At 46.8% G+C, this 18220-nt stretch overlaps 1 protein-coding gene across 1 annotated transcript in view; it reads right to left on the reverse strand.

The window, feature by feature from the left end:
- BAIAP3 (BAI1 associated protein 3) overlaps window positions 1-886 on the reverse strand; it is a 554780-nt gene extending 553894 nt beyond the window's left edge. Inside the window, exon 1 of the mRNA XM_077449095.1 lies at window positions 764-886. The gene's annotated coding sequence lies outside the window, so the exon portion shown is untranslated. The remainder of the gene's footprint in view (window positions 1-763) is intronic.
- Between the last annotated feature and the right edge of the window lie 17334 nt (window positions 887-18220).

An 18220-nucleotide genomic window follows, 5' to 3' on the forward strand; every position in this document is an offset into this window, starting at 1 on the left:
ATTCCCTAGAAACATTTGGAGGAACCCTGGAGTTCCATGGATTCCCTAGAAACATTTGGAGGAACCCTGGAGTTCCATGGATTCCCTAGAAACATTTGGAGGAACCCTGGAGTTCCATGGATTCCCTAGAAACATTTGGAGGAACCCTGGAGTTCCATGGATTCCCTAGAAACATTTGGAGGAACCCTGGAGTTCCATGGATTCCCTAGAAACCTTTGGAGGACCCCTGAAGTTCCATGGATTCCCTAGAAACATTTGGAGGAACCCTGGAGTTCTGCGCATTCCCTAGAAACCGTTGGAGGAACCCTGGAGTTTCATTGAACCCCTAGAAACCTCTAAAGGATGCCTGGTGTTCCATGGAACCCACAGAAACCTTTGGAGGAACCCTGGAGGAGAAAGGCTGCTTTACAGTAATGAATGCAGTTAATGCCGCTAGCTTAATTCACTTAACTGCTTACTCCCTGCAGCTTCTCATCAATGGGAGAACAAAAAGCAAAATATACAACTATACTACAGGCCCTGCTAAACTTTTGCTAAGAAATAGCATCATACAGAATAAAGCAATGACAAGACAATCCAATAATACAAGGAAAGCAGCAACCTTGCACACAGCAGCATGTAGTTTGCTCTCTGTGTGATTGCAATTTCCCAGAGTTGATAATACTGTGAGGGAGCAGCAGGGAAGAGGTAGAATGTGGCTGTGGAGGGAGGTGAGGAGCGGGCATGCAGGGCTCAGGGATGGAGGGGAGTAGCTCGGGCTTACCTGTTGCAGGCTGGATGTAGAGCGGAGCGGAGCGCTGATCAGCCTTGGTACGAGTTGGATCTGCAGTGAGGGACAGCGCGCCTCAGCCGCCTCCTCTACCTCCACCACACAAGTCTCTCCATTCCTTATATGGGCATAGGAAGGGCCAGAGCGGGCGGGCGGGATCCCGGAGCTCCAGCAGGCAGAAAGGTGAGGCGCCCTGGTGACTGAGATGTGTCTTCACAGGGATGAGGAACGTACACAGCGTGCGATATGTCACCAGGCTGGAAGAAGAAGAAACGCGGAGTTGTCAGGGAGAACTTTCACAACCACCTGTGGAGAATACAGTATGGCTTACACTGCTCGGAGCTGCTGCAAAGTGAAACGGGGATTTCTCAGAATAAGCCCCCTCAGGAGTAGAGGCAGAGCACCCCTACATAGAGCTCTCTATTCTTCAGCCCTGGCACACTGAAAGCACCCAAGTCTAAAATGGAAAAACCTAAATGACTTATTAATGGGTAGCCTGAGCAGTGGCAGCTGTTGCTCCAAATTGTTTGGGGTGGGCACAAACAAAAAATAAATAAATCAACTGACATCAAACACAGCTACTGTGCCCATCAAACTCAGCACTGTGCCCATCAAATATAGCCACTGTGCCATCAAACAAAGCTATTGTGCCCATCAAACTCAGCAACTGTGCCCATCAAACGCAGCCACTGTGCCCATCAAACACAGCCACTGTGCCCATCAAACACAGCCACTATGCCATTAAACGCAACTACTGTACCCATCAATTGGTGCCAGTGGGCCCATCAATTGCCGCTACTGTGCCCCATCAAATGCTGCCAGTGTGCCCATCAATTGCCGCTACTGTACCCCATCAAATGGTGCCAGTGTGCCCATCAATTGCCACTACTATGCCCATTAAATGCTGCTAGTGTGCATCACCCAGCACTTACCTGTCTCTATCAGGTGTCCATTCACAGCGTCTGAGGTTTCAGCCAATTAGGTGACAGGTAACAGACCTGAGCACCTGATTGGCTGAGAGGCGGTTCAGTGTTAGCGAAGAAAATTCCTTCTATTTGCTAACACACGCCCGCTGTTCACCTTTTTGGGCAACTATTAGAGCCTACAGCTCTAATCAAGTGCTTCCCAAACACCCCCCCCCCCTCCACTGTAATTCAAGTGCCTGGGGCTGGACACTGCAATGCATGAATCTATCTATGGTGATAGAGCGGTGCCAGGATAGAGGGGGCGGCACTCCTGCGGCCTTTATGGACGCACCACCACTGAACCTGAGCCTATGATGAGGAAAATCCTATGCATGACTTTTACCTTTAGGTACTGTAAAAAATATTTCCTAAACATGCACCGTTTAGGAGATATTTACCAATGATGCAGCCGGTGAGTTCACCAGAGCATGTGCACTGAAGGAATGGCATACCGCAGCCGTTCCTTCAGAGTCCTGTGTCGAAAAAAAGCATGATTGACATCATTCAGCGGCTCTGTGAGTGGCCAGAGCCACGATGACGTCACTCTGCCAGAAGGAAGACTGGGTGAAGATGGAAGCACCTCCAGCGGTAATGGAGGTTTTTCCATCACATCAGAGACCTCCCTCACAGAGGTTCCTCCACCACATCAACACTCCTCTCCCCTAATTTCAGAGATTCCACCATCACATCAGAGACCCCCCTTTGCATCAGAGGTCCCCTCATAACATTAGAGCTCGAGAGAGAAATATCACTGCTCCAGGTAGGCCAAGTGACAGTAGAAAACCTTCTCATCCAGCTTAGAGGCCCAGGTGTCGGCAATGCATATAGCAATCAAAAGCAGGAAGAAAATCTGGACAGCCACACTCAAAAAACATTTTTTTGCCTTTTATTAAAAAATTCTTGTGAATTAAAATACAAGCCACAGCAGGAACAGACAGGAGCTAACGCGTTTCACACTTCAATGTAGTGCTTAGTCATAGAGCCCACTTGATGCCAAAGGTTCCTCCATCACATCAAAGTACCCCTTTACATCAGAGGTTCCTCCATCACATCAAAGTACCCCTTTACATCAGAGGTTCCTCCATCAAATGAGAGCCCCCTTCACATCAGAGGTTCCTCCATCACATCAGAGCCCCCCTTCATATCAGAGGTTCCTCCATCACATCAGAGCTACAATTTAACATCAGAAATTTCCCCATCACATCAGAGCCCCCTTCGCATCAGAGTTCCTCCATCAAATGAAAGCCCCCCTTCACATCAGAGTTTCTTCTATCACAACAGAGCCCCCCTTCGCATCAAATGTTCCTCCATCACATTAGAGCACGCCCTCACATCAGAAGTTCCTCCATCACATCAGAGGCCCCTTCACATCACAAGGTTCCTCTATCACTTTAGAGCCCCCTCCCAACCCCCCCCCCCCCCCCGGAACCCTGTACTTCCATGGAACACCTAGAAAAATCTGGGGAAATCTTGTAATTCCACAGAACCCCTAGAAACCACTAGAGGAACCCTGGAGTTCCATGGATTACCTAGAAACATTTGGAGGAACCCTGGAGTTCCATGGATTCCCTAGAAACCTTTGGAGGAACCCTGGAGTTTCATGGATTCCCTAGAAACCTTTGGAGGAACCCTGGAGTTTCATTGAACCCTTAGAAACCTCTAGAGGATCCTTGGAGTTCCATGGAACCCATAGAAACCTCTGGCGGAACCCTGGAGGATAAAGGCTGCTTTACAGTAATGAATGCCTTTAATGACATTAGCTTAATTCACTTAAAGCGGAGGTCCACCCTAAAGTGGACCTTCCGCTCATCGGAACCCTCCCCCCCTCCGGTGCCACAATCGGCACCTTTCAGGGGGGAGGGGGGTGCAGTTACCTGGATAATCCAGGTAACTGCACCCACTTCCGGGATAGCTCTCTGCGGAAAGGGGTGTAACTTACGCCCCTTTCCGCAAGTGCCCGCCCCTTCCCGCAAGTGCCCCGCTGCCTGCTGGGAAACACACAGATCCCAGAGGCAGCGGGGAGCGTCCTTATTGCGCAGCGCGATTCGCGCATGCGCAGTAGGGAACCGGGAAATGAAGCCGAAAGGCTCCATTTCCTGATTCCCATACTCAAGATGGCGGCGGCAGGACCCGACAGACGACCTAGAGATCGGCTTCGGGTGCCGACATCGCGGGCGCGCTGGACAGGTAAGTGTCACTATTTTAAAAGTCAGCAGCTGCAGTATTTGTAGCTGCTGGCTTTTAAAAAAAAAAAAAAAAACGCGCAGTCCCGGTGGACTCCCGCTTTAACTGCTTACTCCCTGCAGATCCTCATCAATGGGAGAACAAAAAGCAAAATATACAACTATACAACAGCCCCTGCTAAACATTTGCTAAGAAATAGCATAATACAGACTAAATCAGCATCAGAGCTCCCCCCTTCACATCAAAGCTTCCTCTATCACATCAGAGCCCATTTTGCATCAGAGGCCCATCCATCAAATGAGAGCTCCCCTTCACATCAGAGGTTCCTCCATCACATCATAGTTCCCCCCCCCCCTTCACATCAAAGGTCCCTCCATCACACAAGAGCCCCTCTTCGCATCAGAGGTTCCTCCATTACATCAGAGCTCCCCATTACATCAGAGCCCCCTTCACATCAGGGGTTCCTTCATCACATCAAAGCCACCCCTTCACATAAAAAGGTTCTTCCATCATATCAGAGCCCCTTCACATCAGAGTTTCCTTCATCACACCAGAGACCCCCTTTGCATCAGAGGTCCCCTCAAAAAATTAGAGTCACCTTGATATCAGAGATTTCTCCATCACATCAGAGCTCCTCTTTAACATCAGAGGTTCCTCCATCACATCGGAACTCCTCTTCTACATCAGAGGTTCCTCCATCACATCAGAGCCCCCCTTCTCATCAGAAGTTCTTCCATCACATCAGAACTCCTCTTCTACATCAGAGGTTCCTCCATCACATCAGAGCCCCTCTTCTCATCAGAAGTTCCTCCATCACATCAGAGCCTCCCTTCACATCAGAGGTTCCTCCATCACATCATAGCCCCCTCCTCTTCAAATCAAAGGTCCCTCCGTTATATCAGAGCCCCCTTGGACATCAGGGGGCTCTGAGCCAATCAGGAGGGAGTGTCCCAATCCACTGAGGGACTCGTGGACATCGCTGGAGAGAGAGGGGGCTCAGGTAAGTATTAGAGAGACTGAAAGAGGCTGCTGCACACAGAAAGTTTTTTATCGTAATGCATAGAATGCATTAAGTAAAAAAAAACTTCTGACTTTACAACCCCTTTAAGAAAACTAAGATCATGGCAACCAGTCCCATCACTCCTTGGCAAATAGAAGGAGAATAAATGGAAACAGTGACAGATTTTATCTTCCTAGGCTCCAAGATCACGGCAGACGGTGACTGTAGTAAAATTAAGAGGTGCATGCTTGTTGTGAGAAAAAGATGGCAAATCTTGACGACATTACAAAAAGCAGAGACATCACCCTACCGACAAAATGCCGTATAGTCAAACCTATGGTATTCCCAGTAGTAACCTATGGCTTTGAAAGTTGGACCATAAGGAAGGCTGAACACTGAAGAATTTATGCTTTTGAACTATGGTGTTGGAGAAGACTCTTGAAAGTCCCTTGGATGGCAAGAAGATCGCACCAGTCAATCTCAATCAGTCAATCAAGGAAATGAACCCTGAATATTCACTGGAAGCACAGATCCTAAAGCCGAAACTCAAATAGTTTGGCCAATGCGAACAGAGGATTCATTGGAAAAGACCCTGATGCTGGGAAACACGCAGGGGTCAAGTCCTGGGAAAAAAAGTGTGGGAACTCCCACCCAAGATCCATTCCCCCACCAAAAAAAAAAAAAAAAAAAGGTACGCTCATATGCATATATACTTCACAGAAAATACAGTACAACATTTATTGTAAAGTGCCAGTTTACAAAAACAAAATAACGTGTCAAACAAAACAATCAACACAATGGGTGATGATCTTTCCCTCGCAGGGAATTTCTACCACAAATACACCCTGTTCCAAATTCTGTTACACAGCCCATTAGAAAATATCCCACAAACAGGAATAAGTATTGGCAGAGTATTGAAGAGTATTGGCAGGGTATTGCAGAGTATTGGCAGGGTATGTATTGAAGAGTATTGGCAGGGTATTGCAGAGTATTGGCAGGGTATTGCAGAGTATTGGCAGGGTATGTATTGAAGAGTATTGGCAGAGTATTGCAGAGTATTGGCAGGGTATGTATTGAAGAGTATTGGCAGAGTATTGCAGAGCATCGGCAGGGTATGTATTGGCAAGGTATTGCAGAGTATTGATAGGGTATTGCAGAGTATTGGCAGGGTATGTATTGCAGAGTATTGGCAGGGTATTGCAGAGTATTGATAGGGTATGTATTGTAGAGTATTGATAGGGTATTGCAGAGTATTGGCAGGGTATTGCAGACTATTGGCAGGGTATTGCAGAGTATTGGCAGGGTATGTATTGGCAGGGTATTGCAGAGTATTGATAGGGTATTGCAGAGTATTGGCAGGGTATTGCAGAGTATTGGCACAGTATTTCAGAGTATTGATAGGTTATTGCAGAGTATTGGCAGGTTATTGCAAGTATTGGCAGGGTATGTATTGTAGAGTATTGGCAGAGTATTGCAGAGTATTGGCAGGGTATTGCAGAGTATTGGCAGGGTATGTATTGAAGAGTATTGGCAGAGTATTGCAGAGCATCGGCAGGGTATGTATTGGCAAGGTATTGCAGAGTATTGATAGGGTATTGCAGAGTATTGGCAGGGTATGTATTGCAGAGTATTGGCAGGGTATTGCAGAGTATTGATAGGGTATGTATTGTAGAGTATTGATAGGGTATTGCAGAGTATTGGCAGGGTATTGCAGACTATTGGCAGGGTATTGCAGAGTATTGGCAGGGTATTGCAGAGTATTGGCAGGGTATGTATTGGCAGGGTATTGCAGAGTATTGATAGGGTATTGCAGAGTATTGGCAGGGTATTGCAGAGTATTGGCACAGTATTTCAGAGTATTGATAGGTTATTGCAGAGTATTGGCAGGTTATTGCAAGTATTGGCAGGGTATGTATTGTAGAGTATTGGCAGAGTATTGTAGAGTATTGGCAGGGTATTGCAGAGTATTGATAGGGTATTGCAGAGTATTGGCAGGGTATGTATTGCAGAGTATTGATAGGGTATGTATTGTAGAGTATTGATAGGGTATTGCAGAGTATTGGCAGGGTATTGCAGACTATTGGCAGGGTATGTATTGCAGAGTATTGATAGGGTATTTATTGCAGAGTATTGGCAGGGTATGTATTGCAGAGTATTGATAGGGTATGTAATGCAGAGTATTGATAGGGTATTGCAGAGTATTGATAGGGTATTGCAGAGTATTGGCAGGGTATTGCAGAGTATTGGCAGGGTATTGCAGAGTATTGATAGGGTATTTATTGCAGAGTATTGCAGAGTATTGATAGGGCATGTATTGCAGAGTATTGGCAGGGTATTGCAGAGTATTGATAGGGTATGTATTGCAGAGTATTGGCAGGGTATTGCAGAGTATTGGCAGGGTATGTATTGCAGAGCATTGGCGGGGTATTGCAGAGTATTGATAGGGTAGTGCAGAGTATTGGCAGGGTATTGCAGAGTATTGACAGGGTATTGTAGAGTATTGGCAGGGTATTGCAGAGTATTGATACTGATAGGGTATTGCAGAGTATTGGCAGGGTATCGCAGAGTATTGATAGGGTATTGCAGAGTATTGGCAGGGTATTGCAGAGTATTGATAGGGTATTGCAGAGTATTGATAGGGTATTGCAGAGTATTGGCAGGGTATTGCAGAGTATTGATACTGATAGGGTATTGCAGAGTATTGGCAGGGTATCGCAGAGTATTGATAGGGTATCACAGAGTATTGATAGGGTATTGCAGAGTATTGGCAGGGTATTGCAGAGTATTGATACTGATAGGGTATTGCAGAGTATTGGCAGGGTATCGCAGAGTATTGATAGGGTATCACAGAGTATTAATAGGGTATCACAGAGTATTGGCAGGGTATTGCAGAGTATTGATAGGGTATTGCAGAGTATTGATAGGGTATTGCAGAGTATTCGCAGAGTATTGCAGAGTATTGATACTGATAGGGTATTGCAGAGTATTGATGAGTATTGGCAGGGTATTGCAGAGTATTGATGAGTATTGGCAGGGTATTGCAGAGTATTGATAGGGTATTGCAGAGTATTGGCATGGTATTGCAGAGTATTGATAGGGTATTGCAGAGTATTGATAGGGTATTGCAGAGTATTGATAGGGTATCGCAGAGTATTGATAGGGTATTGCAGAGTATTGGCAGGGTATTGCAGAGTATTGGCAAGGTATTGCAGAGTATTGATACTGATAGGGTATTGCAGAGTATTCGCAGAGTATTGCAGAGTATTGATACTGATAGGGTATTGCAGGGTATTGCAGAGTATTGGCAGGGTATTGCAGAGTATTCGCAGAGTATTGCAGAGTATTGATACTGATAGGGTATTGCAGGGTATTGCAGAGTATTGATAGGGTATTGCAGAGTATTCGCAGAGTATTGCAGAGTATTGATACTGATAGGGTATTGCAGGGTATTGCAGAGTATTGATAGGGTATTGCAGAGTATTGATAGGGTATTGCAGAGTATTCGCAGAGTATTGCAGAGTATTGATACTGATAGGGTATTGCAGAGTATTGATGAGTATTGGCAGGGTATTGCAGAGTATTGATGAGTATTGGCAGGGTATTGCAGAGTATTGATGAGTATTGGCAGGGTATTGCAGAGTGCAACTTACACACTAGTGACTAACCTGGTAGAGAAGGAGAAGTAAACTGGAAAAGTGCAGCGTGTGGCCCCAGGAGGCCAGGACTGACTGGCACTGGGTAGAGGGGAGGAGGGGGGGGGACAGTCCGGAACTCCGGATCCAAGCAGGCGCGCAGCGTGTGTCAGCCTGCCCACTGACTCGCGCCAGTGCGTGCCCACGTGCACGGCCGAAGTCATGTGACCGGTTGCTAGATGCGGAGCGGCCCCTGCCTAGCAACCAGTCACTCGGCGGCTGAGGAGCGGCGGCGAACTACGCGCTGCATAGCCTCAGCCCTCAGGCAGCTAATGGGAACGGCGTTCCCGCTGTGGGAATAGTACGGGAACGCCGTTCCCATGCGTTCCCGCAGGACTCGAGCCCTGGAAACACGGAAGGAAAAAGGAGAAGAGGACGACAGAAAAGATGGATAGTTATAGCATCATCAAAACAATGACCATGAAGTTAAAGGGGTTGTAAATCCTCTCGGTTTTTCACCTTAATGCATTCTATGCATTAAGGTAAAAAAACTTTTGTGCTGCAGCACCCCCCAGATCCTCCCCCTTTTCTTACCCAAACCCGATCGTTCCAGCGACGGAGATGAGCACAGCAGCTTGGGTCCTCATTGGATATATTGATAGCAGCAGGAGCCATTGGCTTCCGCTGCTGTCAATCACATCCAGTGACACAGGAGGGGGGGGGCCCAAGTCCTGCTGCCTGTGTCAATGGATGCAGCAGCAGGACTCGGGAGCGCTGCTGCACAAGTGCCCCCATGGAGTTACTCGAAAAGAGGAGGAGCCAAGGGAGCCCCAGAAAAGGAGGATCGGGGGCACTCTGTGCAAAACCCTTGCACAGAGGAGCTAAGTATAACAAAATAAAACAAAGCTTTACAAACACTTTAAGCAAGCTCCGGGAGGCAGTGGAGGACAGAAAAGCCTGGCGCACTATGGTCCATGAGTTCACCAACACGACTAAATGACTGTACAACAACAACAACCACAACTATTGGCACTATTTCAGTGCAAGCCACAAACATTACATACATTTGGATCCATGGGCTGCTATTAGCCCTGTCCCCTCCTAGGGGAAGGGTGGGGGGTGCATTTTGCCATCTTCACCCTGGACACTGGGTGACCTTGTCCTGGAACTGCTCAGCTTACATAGGCAACTTTGGGAACCCAATTAGATAAATAGGTAGAAAAGGAGTCTGTCTGGGACTTTGAATACACTTCTATGTATACTCAAATAGGAACAAACCAAAAAATTTTATATATAAAAAACATTATTTTATTTATTACATTTGATGAGCATTTAACCCCTGCAGTGTGGGGGGACCCCACAACAACAGTGTTTTTTTTTATATTCCTGCAGTTGGGCATTAAATGAAATTAAATGAAATATATAAGGATTTTCAGAGTAGCCAATAGAGGGAGATCTTAGTGGCTCAGTGCAATAAATCTTCACTCTCAAAAAGGCGGTTTCCATTGTTTTGAAAGAAATAACATATTTTTTCAATGTTTTTTTCCCATAATCCACCGTTTCCCCCCATTTTTGTTTCCCTCTCCCGTCCCCTTCCTTCTTGTTACCACTATCTGTTTTGCTTCTGCTTTCTGCATCCACACTGCAGTCCGACCAGATAAAACGCCAACCCGGGGAAGGCCTACACACCACAAAAGAGCAGAATAAACAATGCTAATCATCGTGTTTTGTATTGAAATCTGTTGGCTTGCTTTGCTTTCCACACACACTCAGACATTACAATACACAGCTCGAGGCAATATTGTTATTGGTTTAACTTGTTTTGTTTCATTATTAAATGTGTTCTGTCATCCTAAAGAGTACCTTGTTGATGTTCGTAGTCATCAACCATTCTTTTACTTGAATACCTGTAAACGAATAAAAATTTGTTAAGCTAAAATTATAAATCAAGGTATTTTTTTAAATACAGTTAGTTTGTGTACATATTTTTTTTTATTATAATAGCTTTTGCTAATCCCCTGCACAGCAGAGCTGTAATTCGGTTAGGCAACACTTCATTTTACAGTGCAGTCAGTCTAATGCCGTGTACACACTATCAAATTGTCCGGCGGAGCACAGTACGGCGGACAATTCCATTGTGTGTGGGCTCCAGCGGACTTCTTCATCGTAAATTTTTACTCAAAGTTTGTCCGCCGGACTTGGCTTTCAGCGGACAATCCATTCGTCAGTGTGCTAGTCTGGCGGACTAAGAATGACGCATGCTCTGAAGCAAGTACGAGAAGGAAGCTATTGGCTAATGGCTATTGAACTTCCTTTTTCTAGTCCCGTTGTACGCGCTGGACGTCATCGCGTTAGAAATCGCCAGACTTTCGGAGTGTCCGTGTGTAGCCAAGTCCGTTCGTTATAAAGTCCGATAGATTGTTTGCCGGACCAATTCCGCCGGACAATTCGATCATGTGTACGCGCCATAAGGCTGCAAGCTTGCTAACAAAGGTAGAGAGCTGACTGTCAACCAAATTACACTTTTAAGCCACAATGCATGGCAATGCACTTTATGTTGCACATAGCCATTTATTTTAATGGCACCCCCAGGGGGACTGCCCAAGGGCCAGTAGGGGGCCCCATGAGAGTCTATGGGAAGCATGGCAGGGTGGATTACTCTTCTATATGTACTTGCCTGCTTGCCATTGCTGCTGTTGGTAAACTCACAGCAGGAAAGAGGGAAGGAGGCATGACATGTCAACACGGGGAGCAGAAGTTGCCCAATCTTTCAAATTAACAAACGGGTGATGGGTTGCTAGGACACAAGGCTTGCTAACAAGAAGAGTTGGGCAGCTACCAACCTTATTGCAGACCTTCCGTGCCTCCCACCCTCTTCCCTGCTGTGAGTTTAACAGCAGCAGCGGTGGCCGGTAGGCAAGTACATACAGATGACAGAGGGGAGAGCTGTGATGTGAAAGATGGGACCTGTGATATGGGAGGGGCTGTGATTGTACGGGGAGACTGTGTTTGGGGGGCGCTATGATGTGAGAGGGGGGAGCTGTATGTAAGGGCATGCAGATGACATTTTCTTCATGCTTCCCATTAACTCGTTGGGTGCCAAGTGTAGCTCAGGGCTTCTGGGCTACGCCAGACGATGACTAAGGTCACTCATTCTAGCACAGGGGATACACTTTGCCTAAGAATGGCGAACCTGCAGGAGGATGAGGTAGACAGATGTCTCCGGCAATGGGGACAGATGACCCGAAGCTCCACACGTGTGCCCGTACGACATTGGGAGAACCCCGACTGTAGGCATGTACAGAACACTAGTGTCGTGGCAGTAGCTGGTTGGATTCTGTCCAGGCATAATGTCTTGTAACACGCATGGGAGGACCCAATCGTTGTTCCGAGTTTTATTATTATTATTAACTCTCAGCAAGTCCGATACCCTACATGAATCCACAATGTAGTAAGGTATTCTACAGGAGCTGGAGGGTTTCCTTACTTTTGACTCTGTGATTTTGACTTTTTTTTTAATATGAAAATCATAACTGACTAATATCCCCCAAGCTGGTTTACATCTTTGAATGCCTGATCTACAGCCTCCTCTGTGTCCCCTCTTCTCTTTTATTACACAACCACCAGTGATGAAAAAGACAAGTTGCAGCCATTTGATGTACCATTGCAGCGATGTTGCCTTATTTTAACACAGTATCTGACAACAGGTACACATGATGTTGTGTAACAGTCACTGCAAGAATCAGATGTCATGCATACATTTTCAAGTAAATAAAGCTATACAGCATGTATTTCTTATAGTATTCATGGAATCAGTTTCTTTTGGTGCCAAGATTTTGGCTTTATTAAAAGAGAAGTATGGCTATAGCTATTGAAACTCAAGCTACCAATTGAATTAAACTTAACATCAGCTTTCAAGGAAAGGGACAAACCGTATAAAAAGGGCCATGACAAGGGTGGGATGTGCTGTCTTCTGGTTCTCCCCACCGTCTGTCCATCTAATGACACATCCTCTTTTTTATATAGGTGACAGCTTGTGCCAGTACAATTTTTGGACAACTGTCAGCTCATCAACCAATCACTGGTAAGTATTTATTTTCAATTTTTTTTAACAGCTTCTAGCAATTTCCATTGTCTGCCATGATCCCATAGGTGGTGGGTTAAGGACATTTTATGCCCCACCCTTCACCTTTCAAGGAGAGAGGGGTAGGGCAAAGGATACCCAAAAAGAGACCAACAATGTCTCAAGGTGTCATTGCTAGCAACAATCAATATATACATAAGATCCTTTAAAGCCTGAGTTTTGGTTTTACTTTTTTTTTTTTCTTTTTTTGTAAATCAACAGGGTTGATACTTACATTTAATAAAAAGTGTCTGTTTTGCTGCGGCTGCCTGTCTGTACTGACATTTTCCATCTTTCCTCCTGAACCCCCTGACCCTCCCCCAGCTCTAATCTACCACTGCTGAGGGGTTTAATACATCTGCTGGACTTGTCATAGGCAGTCGTCAAGTGTTCTGACTATGCCTGCCATTTCCGTCCTCCATTCATAGAAGCTGTACTATGGCTTCCATCAATGAAAAGCACTCTATAAATGGAAGATGGATGGATGAATGAAATGTCGAATTAGTGCCTATGACAGGTCCAGTGGCTGTATTAAATCCTGCAGCACAGGAAGATTACTATTTCAGGGGGGTAGTAAAGGACAAAATATTTCAACTAGGGCATCTGGCACCAGCACGAGGGACTACAATTTTTAAATAAATTAACTGAACCTAGGCTTCAGTTCACACCAGAAAAACATCCCCCAGATCCGTTCTAGGAGCGTCCCTGCATGTACAATTTTGATGCATTCCATTGCGTTTTTGATCCATTTTCGAATGCATTCTAGATGGTTTTTTTTCTTCTTTTTTTCCTGTTTTTTCTCACTGTACTGGGGTCCGGTGCATTTTTTTATGTGTGTATGTGCATTCCGGTGCATTTTTGATGCATTTTACTGCGTTCCAAAACAGTTCTGTGCAGGAAAAATGCAGCCTGTTCTATTTTTGTTTTCTGGAACCGGAACGCACTTGAACTGCAAGCACCGGTGTGAACTATGTCATAGAAAACCATGTAAACTACTTTCTATGTGTTTTGGATGCAGAACAAAAAGCACTGGTGCAGATGTGGTGTGAACTAGCCCTGAGTCCTAACAGGTAATCTGTAGTCTTCAGACTGTTGAGCAGTTTTAGGTAAGAGAAATACATTTTCATTTGAAACACCAGACATCCTGCAATATTCAGTAGCAGCTTGTACCCAGCTCTCCAGGACACTCTTCAGTAGTGTAGCGCCGGCTCTTGAAGAGCATGCGCTATGTATTTTTGGCATTTAATCTTCCTGGAACCGCGGCTTGGTTTTGGGTTTAATTATTCTAAGTTTTGGCCTCAGTACCAGTCCGGCTGGATTACATTGAGTTCTGCTTGACCATAGGTGACGCTGTCATCCCTGGCAGGTGCTAGAACGCAGTCCAGTTGGGTGCATTAAGTGCCAGTTCTCTCTGAACCAGCCCAGTGGGAGTGTCACTCTTGCTGTGCATTCTGGGAGATGGTACGTAAGGTGCTGATGTCACGTGCTTCGGGGTTCCGGTCCAGAAGTGCTATCTGACTGTTTGGTCCTGGTCCTACTAACCAGCCCCCAGGACTCTCATGGCCTGGGGTGAGGATCCACCCGACTTCAAGTCTCGGGGCTGGCTAGCCCGAGGCAAAGAAACTGAAAGAAGGATTCGAAGGTGGTCCGGTGCTGTCTCAGTTTGTGGAGAGGGGCCCAGCAACTGTAGAAGCATGCAGGGGAGGACTCTTCGGGAGAAGGCCACGCAAAGGTTGGCTTCTCAGCAGGAGGCTAAGTTGAAAGACCCCAAGCAAATCTAATCTCATATGGTATTGCCGAACTGGCTGCGAGATACAGTATGAGGGTTCTCTGAGTTGTCTACATCTTTAAGTTTATTCAAGTGTTCTACAACAAGTCTGTGGCAGAGACTTTATTCGAGTGTTCTACAACAAGTCTGTGGCAGAGACTTTGTTTGATTTAAGCACCCTGTTGGCTGCTAGGCCTGGTGAGAGAAGGACTATACGATAAGGGTAAGGATCCAGCTGTGAATGGCTATTCTCTGGATTTCCTAATGTGAGAGACTCATTTTTCTATTTGACTTAGTCCCAAGTACCTTGACTGTCCTACCTAAACCCTCTAACCCTGCTTTGAGAGACTGTGTTCGTTTATTCTTTTTGCAAATAAAAATCCCTTAAGCGGATCTGGCGTCAGTCTCTACAGTTCTTGGGCCATCTACCTCGGGAAACCTCTAGACATACACAAGGTCAAGAAGGTAACGGTAAGCCCAATTAAATCAGCCGCTCCTTTGGGGGTCAGTGCTACAGTAGTAACGCTTCTTCCCCAGGGGCTCCAGCTTCAATCATCCCTGATTTACCCACCTCAGTGAGCACTGCAAGCCTTTTTAGGTCCCAAACTCAGGTCCAATCTTGGCTTCACCCCACAGTTCTCCTGTCAGCCCAATGGGGACAAAATTTTTTTTCTGAACGGTCATCCCAGATATTTACTATATGCTTCCCAGTATGCATTACTGGCAATAAATCGTATCTTCTTGCTCTATTGCCAGAGACATTCCCAGAAAGCAGGTAGAAGCAAACAATAATCTGGATTTAGAGCAGTGGTTCTCAACCTTCTAATGCCGTGACCCCTTGATAAAATTTCCCAAGTTGTGGGGACACCTAACAGTAAAAAAAAATTCGTAGCATGGGTTGTCAGCACCCAAGGCAAGAAAAGTAATTTGTGCCCCTAACCCATTTAGCACTCCCTTAGTCCCTTAGTCCCTTCCACTTGTACAGTATTAAAACCGCTTATGATACGATACATTTTAGGATGTACCACTCTCTCTTTGTTCTCCTTTCTTTCCCTTTTATCTCTCTCTATCCCAGTGGCAGCTGGTGCTCAAAAATATTTGGAGGGTGCAAACAAACTGAAAAATACTGAACCCCCCTCATCAATTGCAGCCTCACTGTGCCCATCAAAGGCAGCCACTGTGCCCATCAAAGACAGCCACTGTGCCCATCATATGCAGCCACTTGTCCCCATCATATGCAGCCACTTGTCCCCATCATATGCAGCCACTTGTTCCCATCATATACAGCCACTTGTCCCCATCATATGCAGCCACTTGTTCCCATCATGTGCAGCCATTTGTTCCCATCATGTGCAGCCACTTGTTCCCATCATGTGCAGCCACTTGTTCCCATCAAATGCAGCCACTTGTGCCCATCATATTCAGCCACTTGTGCCCATCAAATGCAAAAACGTGTTTCAAAATACACAACTGCTCTATCCTAATTTCTTGTTTTTTTTACCCATCCCTCTCTCTAGCCGTTTTTTTCTTATTTTGTCTCTCCCCTTTTCTTTGTTCCTCCCGCTCTTTTCCTCTCCATTACATGTATTCTCTATTTTTATTCCTTCTCTTACTCCTTGGGGAGGGGGGTAGTGGGGTGAGTGGCAGTGCTGTTGGGGAGTTGGGAGGAGTGGAAGTGCTGGGGGAAGTTCTGATCAGCCAACTTAGGTACTCTTGATCACGGTCATCTGCTGATCTGAGAACTGTAGTGGAGACTTTTAATGGCAACTATAATCACAGGTAGTGTTACTCACTGTGTCTCCGGCTTCACAGTTTCTCCAGCTCTGTGGTGTCTCGCAGCAGTGACACCTATGGTGAAATCAGGAGATAGGGTCTCCTCCAGCCCCTCCCACTTCATATTCCTCACCAGTCAGCTGACCTCTAGTCTCTGCCCCCCACCCATGCCGTGAACTGACTGAGTGGCTGGGAAGAGGCTGAGTGGGCAGCAGCCGGCTCCAGGAAAAGCCTAGCTGGGCTTCCACAGGCTCCAGGGACAGCCCTGCTGGGCGGCCCCAAAAACAATGGGAGAGCGGTACAGGCTTCAGGAACAGCCCAGGATTTGGTAACCCCTGGAAAATAGTCATTCGACCCCCAAGAGGGTCCCGACCCCAGGTTGAGAACCACTGGTTTAGAGAATACCCAACAAAAGCAGAATTATAACAATTATTCCCCTGGGACTGTGACATCATCATGGGTGGGGACATCACCCGTGACCCTGCCCATTGTCCCTATATAAGTCGCCGCGCAACACGTCCCTGTCATTGCGGCCAGAGACAGCGTCGAGTCAACATCTCAAGGAAGAAGAAGAGAAGGCGGCGACACGGCGACAGAAGACCGGGCCACTGCTAGTAAAAGAGCTGGAAGAAGAAAGCGGAGGCCCGGCAAGAAGAACCGAAGAGGGGGACAAGACCCCCGAAGTCGGAAGAAGAGGCAGCAGTGACAGAAGACCAGGCCACCGCTAGTAAAAGAGCTATATGAAGAAAGCGGAGGCCTGGCAAGAAGAACCGAAGACGGGGACAAGACCCGCGAAGAGGGGGACAAGACCCCCGAAGTCAGAAGAAGACCCCTGAACGTCGACGAAGAAGAAAGCCAGGCTCCTCCGCTAGTAAAAGAGCTAGCAAAAGAGCAGAAGATAGTGGAGGAGTCCGGCGAGAAGACCCCCCCAAGAAGGAAGAAGACCCCCAGAACTGTGCAATAAATTATTTTAAAACCATGTGTTGTGTTTTATTTACATTTTTTTCACCAGGTGAATGAGTATGGGGTACAATGTACCCCTACCCATTCACATAGGGTGGGGGGCCCCCTTATTAAAGGGTGCTCCCGGATTCCGATAAGCCCCCCGCCCGCAGACCCCGACAACCAACGGCCAGGGTTGTCGGGAAGAGGCCCTTGTCCTCATCAACATGGGGACAAGGTGCTTTGAGGTGGGGGGGCCGCAGGGCCCCCCTTCCCCAAAGCACCCCCCATGTTGAGGGCATGCGGCCTGGTATGGCTCAGGAGGGGGGGGGGGCGTTCGCTCGTCCCCACCCCCTTTCCTGACCGGCCGGGTTGCGTGCTTGGATAAGGTTCTTATATGGACCTTGCGGGGGACCCCCACACCATTTTTTTCGACGTAAGGCTTCCCCTTTAAGTCCATATCAGGCGACGGGGCCAGTGATATGTCAATCTCGCTGCCGAAGGCGGCGACATTGACCTCCAGCGCTAGTCCCGTCTACCTGGAGCCATGTGCGGGAAAGTCCGTTCATTTCAAAAGTCCGGCGGACTAGCACACAGACGGCCAGATTGTAGTCCGTTGGACAATTTTTGAGTCAAAACTACTTTCTAAGTCCGCCGGACTTTTGGGGGAAAAACGTCAGTCGGAGCCCACACACAGGCAGATTGTCCGGCGGACTCTGGTCCGCCGGACCAAGTCCGTCGGATAGTCTGATCGTGTGTACGCGGCATAAGTCTCATCTCCTCTTTTTCTGGGTCACCACATGTTAATGCCTTGCTCTTTCTCTTCCTCATATCCTATGCCACCATTTCCAAATTTGAAAACATTGGTCAATGGATTTTTCTTCTGCATCTTGGCGGCTAGCCCACCGATGACATCAGTGCTAAATCTTATGTACAGTATGTGCAGTACGAGATATGGTACCCTTGTTATTATTTATACATTGCTTTGGCTTTAGCAATGGAACCAATATTACGCTACAGTATCTGACACGAATGTTGCCAAAGCCATGGCAATGTATTAACAA

Source organism: Lithobates pipiens, unplaced genomic scaffold (genome assembly GCF_037356315.1).
Source record: "Lithobates pipiens isolate NorthernLeopardFrog02 unplaced genomic scaffold, aLitPip1_a1.2 Scaffold_22, whole genome shotgun sequence".
NCBI lineage: Eukaryota > Metazoa > Chordata > Amphibia > Anura > Ranidae > Lithobates > Lithobates pipiens.